The 4,956-nt window shown below is 40.0% G+C and overlaps 1 long non-coding RNA gene across 1 annotated transcript; it reads left to right on the top strand.

Moving 5' to 3' along the window:
• The first annotated feature begins 1,596 nt into the window (after window positions 1-1,596).
• LOC121163456 lies at window positions 1,597-2,801 on the top strand. The gene is made up of 4 exons (XR_005884891.1): window positions 1,597-1,636; window positions 1,780-1,837; window positions 1,971-2,093; window positions 2,697-2,801. It is a non-coding gene; the product is annotated as an uncharacterized LOC121163456 (long non-coding RNA).
• The last annotated feature ends 2,155 nt before the right edge of the window (window positions 2,802-4,956 follow it).

The following is a 4,956-nucleotide window of genomic DNA, read 5'->3' as shown; positions in this document are numbered from 1 at the left end:
TCTAGTATTTGTGATCCAAGGAGTAGCACAGTGCTTCCTCAGACTTAAATTTGAGCATTAATATGAATGGCTTTTCTCAAATTCAATAATAAATTTGAATATGGTCTTCTGAGACGTTCCTTTTCCTTTTCAGGTTTCAAATAAAAGAGACCGAGTAGCAGAATGTCAGTTGGAGACTCATAATCGGAAAATGGTTACATTCAAGTTTGACTTAGCTGGTGACAACCCTGAGGAGATAGCAACAATTATGGTATGTGTTTGCATTTCAAATTTTTCTTTTATACTTAATCTTATTCTATTGTTCTAGGCAAATAGGAAGTCTTTTATCATCTGTGTTTATCTTCACGATTATGTATTTCTGTTTGATTTTTTGGTATTTACCAAATTTTTATTCTCAAGCAGTTTTAGAACTCTTTAGGAGGATTAATTTATAGAAGTATAATTATAAGTAAAATAAAAATTAGAAAATTAAGTTAGTTTTAAACTGCATCACTGTGGAAAGCAATTTTTTTTTCTATACATTCTTCCATATGATATTAGCTGGGAAATATTCCCATGTAGATAATAACAGAGCTAAAATTATGACCAAGTGATATTGCATGGTGTGACTGTACTATAATTTATAGTATAAATTTGTGAAGCTTAAATCTACTTTTACAGATGTAAAGGCCTGTGTGTATCTGTGTGCACTTCATCCTTAGGATAAATCAGTTGGAGTAGAATTGCTGGGTTTAAGATGCTGTCAGCATTTTCAGTTGTTCAGTCATGATATGTGTTAAGTTTTGTTTTGTTTAATTTTTAGTTTTTAAAACATTTATTATGATTTGTAGATATATTTCCAAGAACATGATGATATTGCAATCATTTCCTTCTATCTTCCCTCTCCATTTTCTTTGTAGTTTTTGAGATAACATTTTAAATATATAGCACAATTAAAAGGCTTAATACTTTACAGAATAAGTTTAACAAGTGAAAAAATCAAAAAGACCTGGTTTAGTGGGAACATAGGCAATAGCTCTAATTAAATGAAAAGTGAGCATTTCACACATACACAGTACATTGTAAAGTGATTGCTGATCATTGAAACTACACTAGTATGACATTCTTTACCAGTGGTTTTCCGAAGTATGCAATGCCGTTTTACAGAACTATTTGCAGCAATAGTGACAGATACAGAATTACTTTCTGCTTTTTTCTGCTTTGTTTTTTTAATTTTAGCTCCCACAGTTAAGGAAGACTATTCAGTATTTATCTTTCTGGGTTTGCCTTATCCACAACTTATGGTTCAGGGACGTTTTTGTCTCGGATGTGTCTAAGTACTGAAGTTCAGAAGGGAAGAGCTACTTCTTCACAAATAATAAAATTGATATAAATAGGCTCGAGGTCTTGGTCATGATAGTATAATGACTTAAACTTTATGGAATATCAGCTTATTCAGACTGACATGACATTTCCTTTACAGGTGAACAACAACTTTATTTTTGCAGTAGAAAGAGAGTCATTTGTGGATCAAGTGCGAGAGATTATCGAGAAAGTTGATGAGATGCTCAGTGAGGATGTTAGTGTGGAGCCAGAGGGTGACCAGGGATTGGAGAGTCTTCAAGGAAAGGAGGACTGCGGCTTTTCAAGTTCTCAAGTAAGTTTTCCTTCTCAGAGTGAAGCTTTTTTTCATATAAGATGCTACCATGATGCTAATTGTTTTCACATGTTTGGCAGTTGGCTTTGTCTGATTGTTGAGATTGTTGCTGAACATGAATTTCATTCTTTTGTTTGTTGTAGAAATCGGAAAGAGAGTTTAAACACCCAATTCCTGCATCTTCTCTGCCGCAGCAAATTGGTGAATCTTTTTGTTTATTTTTACCTTTGACTTGGGGAGTTACGTATGCCAATAATGAAATTATTGAAGCTCCTTGTTGTGAATAATATATATAACAACATGGTGATAAAGTAATCTGCCTTTTATTGACTAGGTGTTCCTACCAGCTCTTTAACTCAAGTTGTTCATTCAGCTGGAAGACAGTTTATAGTAAGTCCTGTTCCAGACAGTCGATTACGAGAGTCAAAAATTTTCACCAGTGAAATATTAGATACGGGTAAGGATTCATTCTACCTCTGGGTCCTACAAGGGTGCAGGGTCCCCAGGTTTTGGGCCATCCTTGACTGCTTTCCCAGGCCACAAGTAGTGAGCTGGATGGGAAGCGGGGCCACTGAGATTAGAATCAGTGCCCATATGGGATCTGGCACATTCAACGTATGGACTTTAGCCACTAGGCTATGGCACTGGTCACATTCTACCTTTATCTTTATGTAAATTCTTTCACATCTTTACTATGTTGAAAGCTTGATCATCAAGCAGTTGACACTGATGTGTTATTTTTAAGTAGAAAATTGAGCTTATAAGCAACAAATACACATGGAAGGGAAATATGTGGTAAATAGACAGAAAAGGACAATAAGAATGAGCATACTTGATACAAACTGTAGTAGATACTGTTTTCTCTGCGTTTAGAACTGCTGTGTGTGCTTTCAGGTAGCACCCCATCTGACTTCAAACTGTTGTTGGACCTTGCTCTTTCAAAATCTGTCATTTCCTTAGCAGAGTTCATAAACTTTGTTGGCACTATTTTTTATCACAAAATAATTTTTAGGACAATCGTGGGAACCCACCCATCTCATATTTCTGTTTCCCTTTGCAGTTGCTGCCTGCACGTCTCAGGGCCCTGGAATGAACTTGTCGCACTCTGCTTCATCTCTTAGTCTACAGCAGGCCTTCTCCCAACTTAGACATGCCCAGATGACAGAAGGACCAAGTACAGCACCTCCAAACTTCAGTCAGACAGGACCATCATTTCCAAAAGGACCTCCTTTCATGAGCAACGTCACTGGAGTCCCAACCGCAGTAGCAGCCACACCTTCAGTATCAGGCCCAGCAACAAGCAGCCCTCTCAATGACATCTCTACGTCAGTCATTCAGTCTGAGGTTACAGCACCCACTGAAAAAGGGTTGTTGGTTTTGCCACTAGCACAAGTTTGATCACCTCAAGTGGTATTCCTGTCCCTGCTGTGTGTGAGTCAACAGTACTTTCTAGTGTTGGTTCAAACATCACAGTACCTGCAGTTGTCTCAATAGCGACAACATCCCAGTCAGTTCAGGCCCCTGCTTCTGGGGGCACTGTTTCCAGTACAGGCCCTTTGCCTCCTATACCAATTCCAGTGACTTTAGCCTCTGCGGTAGGCAGTGCCTCTGGCCCGGGTGCTAAGCCTCCAGCTGTACTACCTCAGCAGGCAGCAGGCAGTCCTGCTGGGATAGCCACGTTGACATCCACTCCTACCACCACTGTATTCCCTGGCTTAGTGTCACAGCCTTCCCTTCAGCTCAGCAGCAGTACCTCTGCTCCTACTCTAGCTGAAATGGTGGTGGTGAGTGCACACTCACCTGATAAAACATCTCATAGCAGTACAACTGCATTGGCTTTATCTCTCTCTGCACCATTTTCCTCTTCCTCTCCTGGAGCTGGAGCATTGAGTTCTGTTTCTCAGCCTGGTGGAGTGCATTCTTTGGTCATTCCATCAGCTGTAGTTTCTACCCCTGTCCTCGCCTAAGCAGCAGGACCTACATCTGCACCTTTATTACCCCAAGTACCCAACATTCCGCCCTTAATACAACCTGTTGCTAATGTGCCTGCTGTGCAGCAGACACTAATTCATGGTCAGCCTCAACCAGCCTTGCTTCCCAAACAGCCTCATACTCACTGCCCTGAAATTGATGCTGATACACAACCCAAACCTGGAATTGATGACATAAAAACTCTTGAAGAAAAACTGCGGTCTCTCTTCAGTGAACACAGCTCATCTGGAGCTCAGCATGCCTCTCTCACTGGAGACATCACTGGTAGTAGACTACAGTCACACCGGCCATCCCAACCACTGCTGTTGCATCAAGCAAACTGACTAGTTGCACTACAAGTACTTCATTGCCATCTACTAATTTGCCATTAGGAACAACTGGTTTACCAGTCATACCAGTGGTTACACCTGGGCAGGTTTCTACACCAGGCACTTACGTTTCAGCTCCAGTCTGCACTGCATCAGGAGTGAAGCCTGGAAGTGCTGCCTCAAAACTACCTTTAACTAAGACTCAGGCAAGATCCTTGTTATACAATAGCTAGGTATGATCACTGTGCTGGTCTCCATTTTTCAAATTAACATCACAACTTAGACATGTAATTATAAAGGTACCCAACTTTTTGTAGGCACTTGACAGATTGACAGTAGTTTTAGGATACACGTTGAACAAGAGAATTCTTAAAAAGATTTATTTATTTTTATTGGAAAGTCAGATATATGGAGAGGAGGAAAGACAGAGAGGAAGATCCTCCGTTCGATAATGCACTCACCAAGTGCCAGCAACAGCTGGAGCTTATTCAAAGCCAGGAGCCAGGGATTTCCTCCAGGTCTCCCACATGGGTGCAGGGTCCCAAGGCTTTGGGCCGTCCTCAACTGCTTTCCCAGGCCACAGGCAAGGAGTTGGATGGGAAGCGGGGCTGCTGGGATTAGAACCGGCAGCCATGTGGGATCCCGGTGCATTCAAGGTGAAGATTTCAGCTTGCTAGGTCACCATGCTGGGCCCAAGATTTTTTTTTTTTTAATGCGACAGAATTTTGGGGTAATTATGTTGCACAATTTTCTAAGAAAGCTTGTTGTCAGGTGTTAATAGATATTTCTTCCAAATTGATACAAACTAAAAATTCTGTATCACAAAAGAGAGCTAAATACATTTTTCAGCAAAATATGTACTTGAACCATAATTCACAGTTTTGGCTTCAATTGAGAACAAAGCAGGATTTTTGGGTTTTTTTGTTTGTTTGTTTGTTTTTGGTTTTTGTTGTTATTTTGTTTCATTACAAATTCCACAGATACAATTCAGGATTTATTTACAAATTGGAAATAATTAGT

Source organism: Ochotona curzoniae, unplaced genomic scaffold (assembly GCF_017591425.1).
Source record: "Ochotona curzoniae isolate NIBS_2020 unplaced genomic scaffold, NIBS_Ocur_1.0 contig_623, whole genome shotgun sequence".
Lineage (NCBI taxonomy): Eukaryota > Metazoa > Chordata > Mammalia > Lagomorpha > Ochotonidae > Ochotona > Ochotona curzoniae.
The sequence above is the reverse complement of the archived record's forward strand: the minus strand, read 5'-3'. Positions and strand labels throughout refer to the sequence as shown.